Source organism: Equus przewalskii, chromosome 6 (genome assembly GCF_037783145.1).
Source record: "Equus przewalskii isolate Varuska chromosome 6, EquPr2, whole genome shotgun sequence".
Lineage (NCBI taxonomy): Eukaryota > Metazoa > Chordata > Mammalia > Perissodactyla > Equidae > Equus > Equus przewalskii.
The window spans coordinates 27,385,485-27,401,302 of NC_091836.1; the positions used below are offsets into that span (position 1 = coordinate 27,385,485).

At 37.3% G+C, this 15,818-nt stretch overlaps 1 protein-coding gene across 5 annotated transcripts in view; it reads left to right on the forward strand.

The window, feature by feature from the left end:
* CBL (Cbl proto-oncogene) overlaps window positions 1–15,818 on the forward strand; it is an 82,564-nt gene that overhangs the window by 562 nt on the left and 66,184 nt on the right. The gene's annotated exons all lie outside the window — the stretch shown is intronic.

Consider the following 15,818-nt stretch of genomic DNA (forward strand, 5'->3'; position numbering starts at 1 on the left):
AAGGCCCACCGAGAACCCGCGGCTGCAGGGGTGGGCGTGGGCGGAGGGGCTGAAGGAGGGGAAGGAAGGGACAGAGGAAGCTGGGGGAGGGGAAGGGTCATGCGAGGCTGGGGAGGCGAGGAGCTGGGGTGACGGGGCCGAGGGGTGGGGGCTGTGGGGGTGGGGAAGAGTCTGGGAAGGTGGGAGCCGGCGGTGGGGGAAGGGCTGCGGTTGGGATTGGGGGGACGTGAGGTGGCGTGTTTGGGGTAGCGAGACAAAGATGGGGTGGGGGCTGGGGTGAAGGTTAACTGGGAAGCCACCGGGGCGGAAGTGTAATGGGGGTGCTGAGTGTGGGGCTCGGTGCAGGGTATAGGGATGTGGGTCACGGAATTGGCCCCGGAAGATAGGAGGGGTTGGGGTGAGGAAGAGTGTTTGATTCACCGGCTGGGGCTGTTCTCTGGCTGGGGAGTCGGGCTCTGACCAGGGAATTACATTTAGGGGCCGTGATTGAGAGACCTGGGGTCAGGACAACTCCGCTGGCAAACTGCGCTCCGGGTGAGCGTCTAGTTTTTCTTGTTAAAGATGTAACACCAAGATAAAAGACATCGGGATGTTTAAATGGCCGAGAAAAGAACTTTCCTCCGCATCTTGCGCTGGCTCAAGTTTTTATCATCCAAAACATTGGATGTGATCCATTGCTGGTGCTGAGATGTGCACTGATTCAACCACAAGTTCTGGTTAGAACCATTATCTTCTGAAAGATGTATTGACTTGAGTATGCTAAGAAGCAGATTCTGGCTTCTTCCAGAACTTCCTCCTCGCACACACTGCTTTTAGCCGGGTTCTTTTTTTGGGAGGGACCTGACTCCTTTATTACAGGACCTGACTTTAAGCTTGTTCCATGAGCTGCTTTGATTGTCTTTTTTTAAGCATGTGTGAAAAACAAGGCCTTTCTATTTAGCCACTTTAAGTTTGGCATTTGGGAGAATTTTATTTCCTTATAGTTGTGTCTATATAATGAAATATAGTAGTTAGTCCCAAGTACTTGAAAGTGTTTAAGTAGTCTAATGATTTGTCCCAGAGAATTCAATGTTTCCTTGATATTTTTCACATTAATTAATAACTTATTTTTGCAAAATTCACACTGCAGATGAAAAGTGATTAGAAGGATCTGGCATATTGTAAGAGAATGGTGTTTTTCTTCCTGCAGAGTAAAATTGGTTTTCTTTGGTTCCTCTCTGGGCCTAGGTTCCTCTTCTGTAAAATTCTTCATGGATTGTTTTGGATTAGAAACAGCTAATAAAAATTATTATGAAGCACTTGGCAAATATAAATGTGCTGTATAAATGCTTAATAAGTCCTGTGTGTGAGTTAACACGCCTGTAGTGCGAAGCAGTGGTTTCCCAGCCGCCTTTTTCAGGGCCAGTTTTTCTCATGTTAAATAATTGGTATTGTAAGTATGATGTAAGTGTTTGTATGTTGATTATGTTGGTATTGTAATGCCAGTTTCATTATTAGAAATTGTGATAAAACCGTTACAGAAAGTTAAGCGTGTAAAGGAAACTTTAAATGAATTGACATCTTTTTAAAAAAAATATTGAATGTATTCAAAATCTGAAGTTTGTAGATTTGCATTTTAGGGATTTACAGTTATGGACTAAAAAGGTTCTTCCGGAATAGAAAAAGTACTTGCATTTCTTATAAGTTTCTCATATAAGACGTGTGTGCAGTGTTATCAAATTGTATTGATTAGAGACTTCTCCTTAAAAAAATAAAAAACTATCAAACTTTTAGTCACTGTAAGGTAGTCCAAATAAGATCCCCCCTTGAGTCTTACTCTTTTGTCTCTTTAAAGTATGTGTATTGAATTTTGATTTCTTCTGCAGACTGTTTAATTATTTGGTAAGAATAAGGAGGACTCAGAGTTTTGAGTCAAAATGCTTTTCGGGTTTTGATAGTTTCAAAGAAAGTAAGCTTCCAGCTTTTCCATTCTAGTGTCGGGAGAGGGATGTGTTGCTTGTCTTGGAAGATGATTTTTAGTGCTTTTTGTGCTCCATATCACATATTACTAGTAGTGCTAAAATGAAAACTTAGTTGTTCTTTCTGATGTTTTAGTCTGATAGGCTCCTACTGCTTTCCAGGTTTTCTGAATCCTTCTGTGGTGTTGGTAATTGCACTGTCTCTTTTACTCTTGATGTTTTGAGCATCGATGTTCTCTCTTTCCACTTCATTTTTATTGTTGAAAGTCTTAAATGCGTCTGGAACCCTCCATGTGGTGTAAGTAACAACTTACTGTCAAATCTACAAATGTCCCACACATTCATTGAATTTAAATCTAAGTCACCGTCTCATACCTGTTTTCTTCTTGTTGCTGAAGCTAGGTGGATATTATTCCAGCCTATTATTAATCAGTTTCTTGATTTAGTACTGGGAACTGTTAGTCTCCTCACCTCCCCCAATATTAGATGTATGCAGATGGAGAAGTTGGCATAAGTCATGGGTTCTGCTCAACATAGGCCCGATTCACTAATCCATTGTGGAATTTAAACTGGTTGGAAAAATGCTTGTGCTAGAATGCTTGTTATTAAACAAAAGACATGGTCAGCCTCTAGTTTTGTTTTCTACTCTAGTGTATTGTAATTAATATTTGTCTAAATACTTAGATGTGAAGAAAGTGACTAGTAAGTAAAGAGACGACTGGGCAATGGAATGGAGAAAGAAATGTTATAAATTGCCTTAAATCTAAATTTAGAAATATCAAGGTATTTAATTTAGTGAAAGACTCAAAATTCCTTTATGAAGTAAAGCAGGAGTTGGATACTTTTTCTTTCTTTCTTTCTTTTTGTTTTGAGGAAGATTGGCCCTGAGCTAACTACTGCCAGTCCTCCTCTTTTCGTTGAGGAAGACTGGCCCTGAGCTAACATCCGTGCCCGTCTTCCTGTACTTAATATGTGGGACGCCTATCACAGCATGGTGTGCCAAGTGGTGCCGTGTCCGCACTGGGGATCCGAACCGGCGAACCCTGGGCCACCGAGAAGCGGAATGTGTACACTTCACCGCTGCGCCACCCGGCCGGCCCTGGATACCTTTTCTGTCACGGGACAGTTAGCAAATATTTTAGGCTCTGCTGGCTACATACTCAGTTCCATGTTCTTTGTTGTTATTTTTACCACTCTTTAAAAATGTAAAAGCCTTTCTTAGCTTGCAGGTGTACCAAAAAAGGCTACAGGCTGTAGTTTGCCCACCTGTGAAGTAGAGCATCATGCTGGCAGTATTTTAGATGCATACTATGTTTTTATTTTAAATTAGCCTACCTTATTAAAAACATTAAAGTGTTGATGTATTTAATGGGTTATAATTTATTGGAAAAATGCTTGCCTTTAAAGCGTAAGTTTAAAAATGTATTTTCAAAAGATGATCCTTCTGCTACCTAGCTTCTCCTGCTTGCCCCACCCTGCCCCAAAAGCACCTTGAGTATCTGTCTATATTTTGAAAGTAAGATAACAGTTGGTAGAATTTATGAGTTGGTATATTTCATTGGACTGCTTCGTCCCTCCCTTCTTACCTTTCATCCTTCCTGTGTTTGCCTGCTCACCAAGTCCCAAGCATAGTGCTAGGTTTAAATGATTACACTCCAGAGATTACGTTGTAATGAAAAGTGACTGCATAAGTATGTACAGAGTGTTCTGGGATCTCTTAAGTTTAAACATCATGTACCTATTTCTCACGTGTTTATCTCAACCTCTTAAGATTGTAAACTCCATGAGGACAGCAACTATAATCTGCTTATCTCCTGCAGTGTCCAGTCATGAGGCCCCACACAATAGTAAGTGCTTTGTAGATATTTGTTAAATTAAATTGCTTTATGTGCCCCAAAGGAAAAACTTGGAAAAGGTTTTTAATTTGAATTAAATTAAACTTATTTATTTCTTGACTTGCCCTTTGGCGGTATCATCCCTGTGTTATGGATGAAGACGCTTAGGCTCAGAGGTTATGTAACTGAGTTAATAGCGGAATCCTGACTTGGATCCACGATTACCCACCTCTTAAGACCTGGTTATTTCCCTCATACAGTATCCTTCTCAGGTATACAACAAAGTCTCAATAACAAAGGCCATTTATTCAGAAAGTGACCTATGTAGGTACACAACAGCAATCCTCATACAGATGCCTCCCGCCCCCACATTCTCACACTCAAGCAAAGATGTTCTCTTGAGTGATACTGAGTGTTTAACTGGTACCATTCACTGAAATTTCTGTCTACTTTTAAATTAAGGGTTTGTGTCTCTTCAAATTATGTGTACTGGTTACTCTGCATGGTTATCATAGAGGCTTGTACACATTATTTTCCCATTGTACTTAATTCATGTTATCTGTGGGAGCATTTACCACTTTTCATTTCATCTGTCTCCCCCCCCCCCCACCCCCCAGAGCTCCTCAGGAACAAGGCTTTGTCTTAATTTCAGCTCCTATGCTTAACACAGAGTACTTGCTGAACGGAGTGCAATTATTTAATAAAATAAAACCTTAGTCCCTCATTTTCTCTGTGATTAATTAGGGGGATCAGGTAGGGAATCTTTTTTCCCCTGAGTGCTGAATTAAAGTAACATTTACTGAGAGTAGTTTTACCTTTTTTGGTTATAAAGGTATTATATATAGCCATTGTAAAACATGATTGTGTTGTTTTCAAACCTATTAAGAACTCCCCCAAAGTATGTAGAATTCTTCATAATTCCTTATGAAACACAAGCTCAACTGAGCACTCCATGTGATTCATGATAGAAATTTTGAAAGGTATATAGAATAAAACTAGAGTTAGGCTAGGGAAGACGATACTCTGCTCTGTTCATTTTGTGGCTTTGGTTGAAGTTTTTGGTGATTGTTGCTATAGTAAAACCTGTTTTTAATATGTTGTTAGTCAACACTATACAGATAATGAACCTGATAAATCACGGGCAAATTGACTGACTTTTCATTTTCAGCAGAGTTTGTGTTATATTCAAACATACAGTAACATTTATACTATGAAAAATTGTTCTCCTAATGTCTAATCTAGAACATTAAAAGAAAAATGGACTGAGTATTAGTTTGAAAACTAAGCCTAAATTTCAATCATTTTCCAATGAAGTTGTTAATTCTGATCTACATTAAGTGTGTTAGGAGAGGGGGATTATAACAAGCAAGTCATTGTGAAATGTTTTCCTGATTAGCACATTTTGTGCTGGAAGGAAATAGGTGGGAGTAGTCAACCAGGAGCACTGGAAGCAGGCCTCAGCTCTGTCCCCACAGTGTTCCTTTCTGCAACAGCTTCCAGGAGGAGGCGGAGAAGGGGCTGCTAATGATGGCATTGGTGGTGCACACCCACTGGGGATTCAAGCCCTGAGGAGATGGAATTCCTCTACCATAGAAGTTCCCGTGATTCCCTTCGAAGAAAGCAGTGACTCGGGGTCTGCTCTCTGCAGCTTTTGGGATCAATTATTAGTCTTGCTTAGCAGACTCCACTGCCTGGGCACCTTCTCACAGCCACCAGTGACTGCTGCCTTCCGTCTGGCTCTGGGATCAGCCATGAGGAAGTCTTAAAATGTGGCCAACTCATTGGTACTTCAGTGAGTGGGATGGGATCCTAAATCCTGCCTCTTCCTTTCTTAGACCTACTTTGAATAGCAGTACTTAGGTGTAGTGCTCTTTCTGAAAAACAATTTGTGAATCATAAAATATACAGAACAAAATGTGAAAGTCTCCTTTAATTCTCATACTCCCAAATGACTACCCTCTCAGAGATAACCACTATCTATAGTTTGGGGTCCATCCCTCCAATCCCTTTTCCTACGTGGCTCTGAGAAAGTTGGATGGAGCATTACCCTTGAAGGATTTATTAATTTGAGCAAGTAGTTGACTTTTTAGCATTTACTCACTAAGACTGATAACTAAGTTCTAATAATTCTGTATATTGCAGAGCAGTTTACAATTTCACGTCTGCTGATACATCAAAAGTTTTGAAATAAGGTGTCTTAGGAGAACGAAACTAAGATTCAGAGAGATCAATTAACTTGTCTAAGTCACCTAGCTAATACTTTTGTTTTTTATGTGGATCTTGAACTGGTATTGAGACTCTGTTAAGTGATTTCTTATAAACCAATGCTTCTCAGACTTTAACATGAATTCAGATCATCTGGGGATCTTGTTAAAACTACAGTCTGAGTAGATCTGGGTGCATTCCTGACCAGCTCCCAGATGACGTCAGTGCAGCTGGTCCAGGGACCACACTTGAAGTAGCAAGGCTCCGTACCGCAGTTGCTTTTATTTTAGATAAGCTTGACAGGTTTTTTTTAAAGAAATGGCAGTAGAGTGTCTTGTTTGTGTTTAAGATTTTAATTATTATGTTCTTAAATTTTGGAAGTAATACATACTCAAAACTACACATTCTTAAGCAAAAGTGGGATTTTTTTAAACAAAAATGCTTCTAGAATTTTTTCTTTTTTAAAATTTGCTACATTATGGAGATTATCCTTGTTAATACTACATATAGGTCTTCCTGAATTCTTTTTTAAAAGACTGTGTAAGAATTTATAATATGGATATTTTTATGTATGTTTATTTAATAAATTTATATTGATAATTTTCTAGGTTATTTCTGATTTGTAATACTATAAACATTGCTGTAGCGTCTATCCATTATGCACTTTCTAAATATTTCTTTAGACTAAACTCCTAGAAATGAAATGTGCTGAGTCAAAGGAATTGCACGTTAAACTTTTAAAAAATATATATGGGCACATTGCCCTCTAACAATCTGCTTCCACCCATAATCCTTGTCTAATTTGTTGATTTAAATATGGTAGTCGGTTCCTAGTTAGCTTAGGTGAAAATTTTGTCGGCACCCTTCCACAATCACACTTTTATTCAACACAAACTATAGTCCTCCCTCGGTGTCCATGGGGAATTGGTTCCAGGATCTCCGGAGGCTGCAAATCCCGAAGTCTGTGGATGCTCAAGTCCATTATATAAAATGGTATAGTATTTGCATATAACCTACCCACATCATCCTGAATATTTTAAATCATCTGTAGATTATTTATAATATCTAATACAATGTAAATGTTATGTAAATAGTTGTTTAGGAAGTAAGGACCAGGAAAAAAAGTCTGTACGTGTTCAGTACACACCCACCCGTGGAATGTCTTTCAGTCTGAGGTTGGTTGAATCCATGGAGGTGGAACCCTTGGATACAGAGGACCAGAGGGCTGGCTGTATATGTGCCAGGTGCTGGGGAGTTAAAGATGACCCAGTGCTTACACTTGCAGTCTGGTAACTGAAGGTACACAGAGGGCTCTGGGAACCCTCTGTGGGAATCATTAGGCAAACGATTACTTAATCACTGACAAGACAGGCAGAGACAAGAAAAGGGGGTTGGGACTGGGGAAGGACTTTAGAGCAAGCAGACGCCTCTGCAGTATCCTAATCCACAGTGTTCCTTATTTAGGGTCTGACATCCAGAAGTTATGCTAAAATCATTTAATCTCTGGTTCATGCTACGTGTTCGGTTTGAAGTTGCACTAAGTCTGGGTAGAGAATTATTTTTTCCTTTTAGAAATAGAATCCATGTATAAAAACTGCATGGTTAAACTGTCAGCACATCTTGGTTATTTAATTTCATACATTGTATTAAAAGTATTTTTTTCTGCAACTAATGGGATAAATGAAAGTAATGAGATTGGTAACTAGTAATAAGTGGCATGGTGTCTTTAATAAATAGTGTTGGGTGATATTTGAGAAGCATTAGGTAGTAATTACAGTTCAAGTCCCTGAGTGGAGTTTTGGTAAATCAATAGTAGAGAATAGTAATTAGGAGTAAAAGACTTTTTTCTTGGGGTCGTTATCTAGTGATAATATGTTTCTTTAAAAAAAAGTATAGGTTTCTGATTTCTCTTTGAAAAACAGTCATGAGTTGTTTTCATTTAAAAGCTTCGCTGTATATTTACACTCGTAAAACTGTTAAACTTCTTCAAGTTTCTGAGTGGATGAGTTTCTAAAACTTAACGCTGTAAGAAGACTTTAGAAATTAATTCATCTCTTTCATTTGTAGAGGCAGAAATTAAGACCCAGAGAGGTGAATAACTCGCCCAAGGTCACGTAGCCATTTACTATCAGTCATCAGAGGAGAACCCAGGTCTCCAGACCCTGCTCTGATGTCCTTTTCGCTATACCTCCTGTTCTCTTGAGCAATATTGATTCTTTTAAAACTGTAATAAAATTTTACGTGTTTTATGTGTAGCTCAACATACTGAATACTCATTTTTGAAGCATAGTGCTTATTTTTAATCATGTTTTAACATATGAAAAAATTTACAATGAAAAATGCTTCCATGGGTGAATTGAGGTTTACGGAGATAAGAATCCTCAGTCATTCATAGTCCTGGATGCTTATAGTTTTCTACCTAATTAGAAATGCAAGTTCCTTAGTGTTAGAAAAGATTCTGTGTTCAGAATAGAGTTAGGCACTGTTCTCTGTAACTTCTTTTTTCTTTTAAAAAATTTAATAATTTCCAAGCATAATTTTATTTCTCTTTATTGTGATCATAGCACTTTCTGAATGTTTTCTATTGACCTCTGGCCTTGGCAGGAGCAAAGGGAGGAGCTCAGCCAGTGAGAAAGCTATTATGAATGGAGTATATGGCAGCTGTACAAGGATACTGTTAGTTTCCCAGAGCTAAGCACGTTTCTTTTTGACATTGTTCTAGATGATGCTGGAAATGTACAGGCAGAAATAAACAAAAGGAAGCCATTTTTGCTATTGCAAGACTTGGGAAGCAAAATAAAGTTGGCCAAATGGAGTGGAAGATGGACTAAGCAGGAAAATATTTTATCTTTGAGAAATTTTTTGATGAATATTTTTAAGCTCAGAGTGCACATTTGTGCTTTGGAGGTTGACCATGACTGCCGATTTAACATTCACTAAGTAATAAAGGCAGATTGTTTTGGATTTTGATGTTTGTTAACTATTGACTTGAATTATTCACGGAGCCTTTTTGGAACTTTTTCCCTAGAGGCTATAAATATTTAGGGCACTTTTTTTTCTTTCCAGAAGATTTTAATATTGAGAGTCGATCTACCTGTATACTTCCTTTATTGTCTATGTTAGTGTTAAAAGACTCAGAGCTGTTAGTGAAGTGCTGATTTCCCCAGTCCTGCAATAGTTCATCTCAAAAAGTTCTTGAGAACAGCAGATGTTTAATCTAGAAGTGATCTTTACAAGGTCACATTCTAAGGAGGGGACAGAAAACATTGTGGAAGGTACATGGTAGTTATTTGAAAATGCGAACTAATCAAGTGTTTTGGAGATATTTTTTTAACTTGTTTTAAATCTGGTATATTATGAGGGGTAATGCATTTTTTCAGTTTATTGTCATTAATGACATTTATTGATTACATGTTATAAGTTGGGCATATGTCTGTAACACTAGAGCAATTTTAGTTTAGTTTTTTTGTTGTGGAAAGGAAGTACTGTACCTTTTTTCCAGAGATATTAGGCAAATAATACATTTTAACCTGAACTTGATATTAATGCATTTGCATTTAAATAGGGAGAATATATGGGTTGGTGTGTGTAGCCCTGGATATGTATGTGGATACTTTTATTGGGAGCGCTGCTCGGTTTAGACCTTTGACGGGATGGATACTGTAGCTTTTGCAGATTGTTCATCGTGCTGTTCTTGGGTGGCCTGCTGCCTTTTCTCTCTTCCTTGGTTACCAATTAATAAGAAACCACGCAGGTTTGGAAAGGTAGCTGTGGCATAGCCAGGATAGTAGGAGTAATGGTCTCAGTTTCTGGGAGTGATCAAAGGGTGATGTGAGGTCTGCCATTCTGTCTTCAACAGATAATTCCTGCCTACCCTGCTGCTAAGCTTGGTCAAGTTGTATGGAAATGGGGAGGGGAACTAACACTCATTGAATGCCTACTTTACTGGAAACTGTGCAGTCCTTTCATAAATGTTTTATTATGAGGTAGTGTTATCTCTGTTTTTTAACAGATAAAAGAACTGAGGTACAGAGGTTAAGAAATTTATTGAAGGTAAATGACTGAAGCAGGACCTTTTTTTTGCTGAAGAGCATTTTCCCCTGAGCTAACATCTGTTGCCAGTCTTCCTCTATTTTGTATGTGGGTTGCCACCACAGCATGGCTGACGAGTGGTGTAGGTCTGCACCCAGGATCCAAACCTACAAACCCAGGCTGGTGAAGCAGAGCACGCCAAACTCAACCACTACACCACAGGGCCAGCCCCTGAAAGAGGACATTTTGATATGACTGTTTGATACAGTCTTGTCAAGATATTAAAACATTTGGCCCTTTTTAATTTTAATTGAAAACTTAAAAGCTTATCTTTTAGGCTGCATCATAATGTCACCCTGTGAATTTCCTGCCTACTCCACGTCTCTCTCTTAATCACTTCTCCACCTTGCTCTCTACACTCTAGTCTCCCTGACCTTTCTCTTCCTCAAACAAATCCAAACCTGTCCCCACTTTAGGGCTGTTGGATTAGTTGTTCCCTCTGTTTGGGTTACTCTTCTGCTGATTCTACATGGCCGGCTTCTTCCTGTAATTTCAACTCAGCCTAAATTCACCTCAGAGGAGCTTTCCCTGTTCACTATTCTAAACTAGTCGTCCAGCATTTTCTTATATTATTCTATTTTAATCCTCTGCATAAAACCTGGTATTTTTCTTGTTGATTTCCTTTTTACTGTTGTTTATTGCCTGATTCCTCTCAGAATCAGGGATCTTGTCTTTTCACCTCTGTGTCCCAGTGCCTGACATATATTCGTTGAATAGATACATTGAGAAAAATCAAAACCATCAGGTACATCCCTCTTTAACTTACTGCCTCCATATCTCTGAATTTGTTTCTTTCTCAGCCTGTCCTCCTTCCCTTTCTTCCTGTTGTAGAGGAACGAGGTGTCCCCTCTTTTAATGGTGTTTAGTTTTCCTGGCTGTGTTGTAGATCCCATTTCCCATTGTCTTGCCAGAAACCTCAGCTTTTCATTTCTTTTTCTCTTCTGTTTCTTTCTCCATATAAAACATGCTCAGTTTTCTCTGAAAATAAAAACCTTCAATCATGTACCTCTCACTGGATGTTGATCTCTTAAGTCTCAATGTCACTCTTCCCTACCTCCCTCCACGGACTAACCTAGGAACCTACCATTTTAATATTTTTATCATAAATATCTATTTTGTAAAAGTATATTCTGAATTATAAACAACTGACTTACAAATGAGGTTTTGGAGTATAACACTTACAAATTGGGGACTGTCTGTATTTGTTTTGTAAATATGAGCTCTTAACTCTGTTGTACTTAGAGTATAGTTGTTTTCCAAGGTGGAGTCTTTTTTTTCTTGGTTATGTTGTTCCCTTTTGGCTTGAAACCCTTGGTAGGATGAGCAGCTTCCTAAAACACTGTTAAAATATTCATACATCAAATATTTTTATTGATTCAGCTTGTCTTTATTTGCTAGGCTTATATAAGGCTGTTTTTCAAGTGTTGAGGTAATGGTATACAGACAATAAAATACCTACTTTTAAAATGTTAATAGTGGTTTACATCATTTGAAGAGTCATTGATAGGTAATCACTAAATGGGAATTTTGCAGTTGTTCTAGATGAACCTCATGATTTCATTTCTGGGAGATCTATCCAAAGGACAGAATCTGATGTATAGAAGAGTAGAATGCCCAAAGATGTTTATCACAGTGATAGTTGCAATAGTAAAGACTTAAAATCAACATCAGTAATTAAAACAAAGTTGGGGGGATGATTAGGATATATTATGGTATCCATAGAATGGAATCATTTAGACATATCAAAAAAGTTCGTAATGAGTTTTGGTGACGAAAATAGATATGTTAAAATGTGAAAAGATAAAGTGTCACACTTCTGCTTCTATGAATGTTAGACTAGGTTATTTTGAACCAAATATGCTGGTGACAATTAGAAAAGCTAGAAGACATTGAGGAGCTAATAAGGCATGGGGATTTAGGAGGCCCAAGTTCTGGAAGATAAGGAAAGCTCTGAGAGGTGAGCCTGATGTTTGAGGCTGCCTTGCCCATGAGGTCATTGCTGATTTTGGAAGTGACAGCTGAGAAGCTGAATAGAGTTTTCAAAATACTTGGGTCAAGGAGGACAAAAAATTGGAATTGGGGCCTGCCATGGTAGAGGGCCCTGGGAAATGCTAGGTTTTGGGGTTGGATCCCCAAAGGCTTAAATTGTACTAATAAGAGTGAAACAGAAGTAGACCAGTCTTTACAAGGATTGAAGCCCAGTTTTTTAATCTTTTCAATTCTGGATTAGATTAAGATGATCTGGGATTCCTACTGTTTCTAGCCTATCTACCTGCCAGAAGCAAAAATAAATCCTTTATCAGTAACATCATCTGTAGCCTCAGATTGTCTCTGTAACTTCTTAGATACAATGTTCAGCATTCAATAAAAAATAACTAGTCATGTGAAAAGACAAAATACAACTGATAACCAAGAGGAAAAATTGATAATAGAAACATACTCACAGGCGATACAGAGATTTGACTTACCAGTCATGGACTGAAAATATATGTATGATTTAAAGTGTTAGAAGAATTAAAGATAAAATTGATAATTTTTTTAAAAGATTTTATTTTTTTCCTTTTTCTCCCCAAAGCCCCCCAGTACATAGTTGCTTATTCTTAGTTTGGGTCCTTCTAGTTGTGGCATGTGGGATGCCACCTCAGCGTGGCTCGATGAGTGGTGCCATGTCCGCGCCCAGGATTCAAACCGACGAAACACTGGGCTGCCTACAGCGGAGTGTGCGAACTTAACTACTTGGCCATGGGGCCGGCCCCAAAATTGATAATTTTGACAGAGACTTGAAATTATAAAGAATGAAATAAGAATTCTAAAACTGAAAAATACAAGAACTGATTATTAAGAATTCAGTGGATGTGTTTAATGTCATAGATATAGCTGAAGAGAGAATTAGTAAATTGGAAGATAAGTCAGGAAGAAATGCAGACTGAAACATTGAGAGACACAAGCATGGAGAATATGGAAAAGAGTGTGAGAGACATATAGCATGTGATGAAAAAGTCTTAATGTATAAGTATTTGAAGTTCCAACAGGAGAGGAAAAAGAGAATGGGGCAGAATCAATATTCAATGAGAAATTGGGTGAGAATTTTCCCAAACTGATGGAAATCATCAAGTTACAAATTAAAGTAGCTTTCTGAGTACCAGGAAAACTATAAAGTACATCATAGTAAAACTGCTGAAAACCTGAAGCAAAGAGAAATCTTAAAAGCAACCAGAGAAGAAAAGACATTTTACCTTCAAAAGAGCAACAGTGAGACTGACAGCCTGACTTCTCAACAGTATAGTGGTATCCAGAAGACATGAAGTAATAGCTATAAAGTGATGACAGAAAATAACTGCCAGTCTTTATCTGGTGAAAATAGCTTTTAAAAGTAGGTACAAAATAAAGATGCTTTCAGACAAACAAAAACTGAGAGAATTTGTAGCCAGCAGACCTGTCCTAAAGGACGTTCTTTAGGCTAAAGGAAAGTGATTTCAGATGTGATGAAGTACATTGGAAAGGGCAGTTATGTGGGTAAATATGGATGAACATTGGCTGTATAAAATAATAACAAGAGTAATAGTAATAATAATGACCTGTGGACTTTATAAGAGCTATGGAATTAAAGTGTAATAGTAATAGCACACAACCTGAAAAGAAAGTAAATAGAGTTAGTGTTCCAAGTTTCTTGCATTGTCTGGGAAGTGGTAAAAGTACTAATTTGTATAAGATTTCATAAGTCAGAGATGCATGTTATAATAACCATGGTAATTGACAAGCTAATGGGGGAGAAATTGGGAAAAGCAAAAATGTTTAAACCAAAAGAAGGCACGAAAGGGGAGAGAAAGGAATATGGAATAGGTGAGACACATAGAAAACAAGTAGTAAATTATTATTTATTATAGCATCAGTGCTTATTAGGTGAATGCATGAAAGTGCCAATATTTGACCTACAATAATAGCAGTTTCATAATTCATCAAGTGTAAATAGGTCAAATTGGTTAAAATCAAAGATTGTCAGAGTGGGTTAGAAGGAAACCAACTATATTCTGCTTACAGAGTCACACTTCAATGTAAGAATACAGAAAGTTTGAAAGTAGAAGAGTAGAAAAAGATGTACTGTGCAAACATCAACCCAAGAAAGTTGGTTTAGCTGTGTAAGATAAAGTGGACTTTAAGGCAAGAAGTGTTCCTAGAGATGATGATATTTCATTGATAAAAGGTTCAGTTTACCAAGAAAAAAAAGGATGTTCAAGAATACACAGTATTATAATTGCATTGATTTTTTAAAAAATGAATGGAACAAAAAGAATAAAAAGTAGTTCAATAGTCCTTATGAGTTATCATAACTTTAAAATATTAGCGTTGTCAAACTAATCAGTCTTTGCATTAGAATTTGTGCTTTTTGTGTCGTAAGGAATCCTTCCTCTCTGAGATAATAAAGTTCAACAAATATTTTCCTGTTTTTTCCAAAAGCTTTAAAGTTTTTTCTCCTCACAGTGAGATCTTTAATTCACTTGAAGTTTGTTTTCATGTAATGTGTGAAAGACCTAATTTTATTTTTTTTCCCATATGGATGAGCAGTTTACCACTGGTTTTTCTCTTTAACTCTGATTTGTAATGCCACTCTGATACCAAATTTCCATACATGTGTGTCTGCATTTGGGCTCTTTTTTGTTCCATTCGGCCATTTATCTGTCTTTGGTCAACATCACTCTGTTTTAGTTGTAAGATAAAATAAGTCTTGAGAGCTCATTGGGTAAATACCACCTACCCTGTGATTTTTCAAAATAGTTTTTGGCTTTTTGGGGTCTCTTTTTCTTCCATGTGGGTTTTAGGATCAGTTTGTTAAGTTCCATAAAAAAGCTTGTTGGAATTTTGTTAGGAATTGACCTGAATTTATACAGTAATATGAGGGAAAACTGACATTTTTACATTGAGCCTTTATATCCTTAAATATTGTAGAGTTCACTGTTGGTTTCTATCTTGTATGTTCTTCAGTAAAGTTTTATAGTTTTATTCATAAAAGTCTTGCACATCTTTTGTTAGATGTATTCCTAGGAACCTTAAATTTTTACTTATGCCATTTTAAATGGCAACAATTAAAATTATACTTAAAATTATTTATAAAATATTTAAGAATGCTATTTGTTTTGGTATATTGGTCTTCAATCCTACAACCTATTAGACTGTTTTATCCTTTCTAATGCTTTCTCAGTTCTCTCTGACTTTCTTCATGGACAGTTATATCATCTACAAATAAAATTTTTTTCTTTGTATTACTTATACTTTTACCATCTTTGTATGCATACCTAAACAGTATAGTTTAGAGAGATTTTGAACAGTAATGTAGTCATATACATGTAATCATATTGTATGTATTTTTTGTGGTTTCTTTAGATCAGCTTTGTTTGAGAGGAGCATGCATGTGGTATTGAGGGTAGTGTATTTTTGTTGCTAATAAATATACCACAATGTATCCCCTATTCTGTTGATGGACATCTGGGTTGTTTGCAGTTTTCAGTTATTACACATTTTTGTGTGTATATACTAGTATACCTTTCAAGGTGTGGATCTTCAGGTTCATAGAGTATACAAATCTTTAACCTGACAATATAGTATGGAACTGTTTTTCAGGTTGGTTGTATAAATTTAGATTCCCACCAGCAGTATTTGAGGGTCTTTTCTTGCTCATTGTCAATGGTTGGCATTGCCAATTTGGTGTGTGTAGTAGCAGTGTCTAATT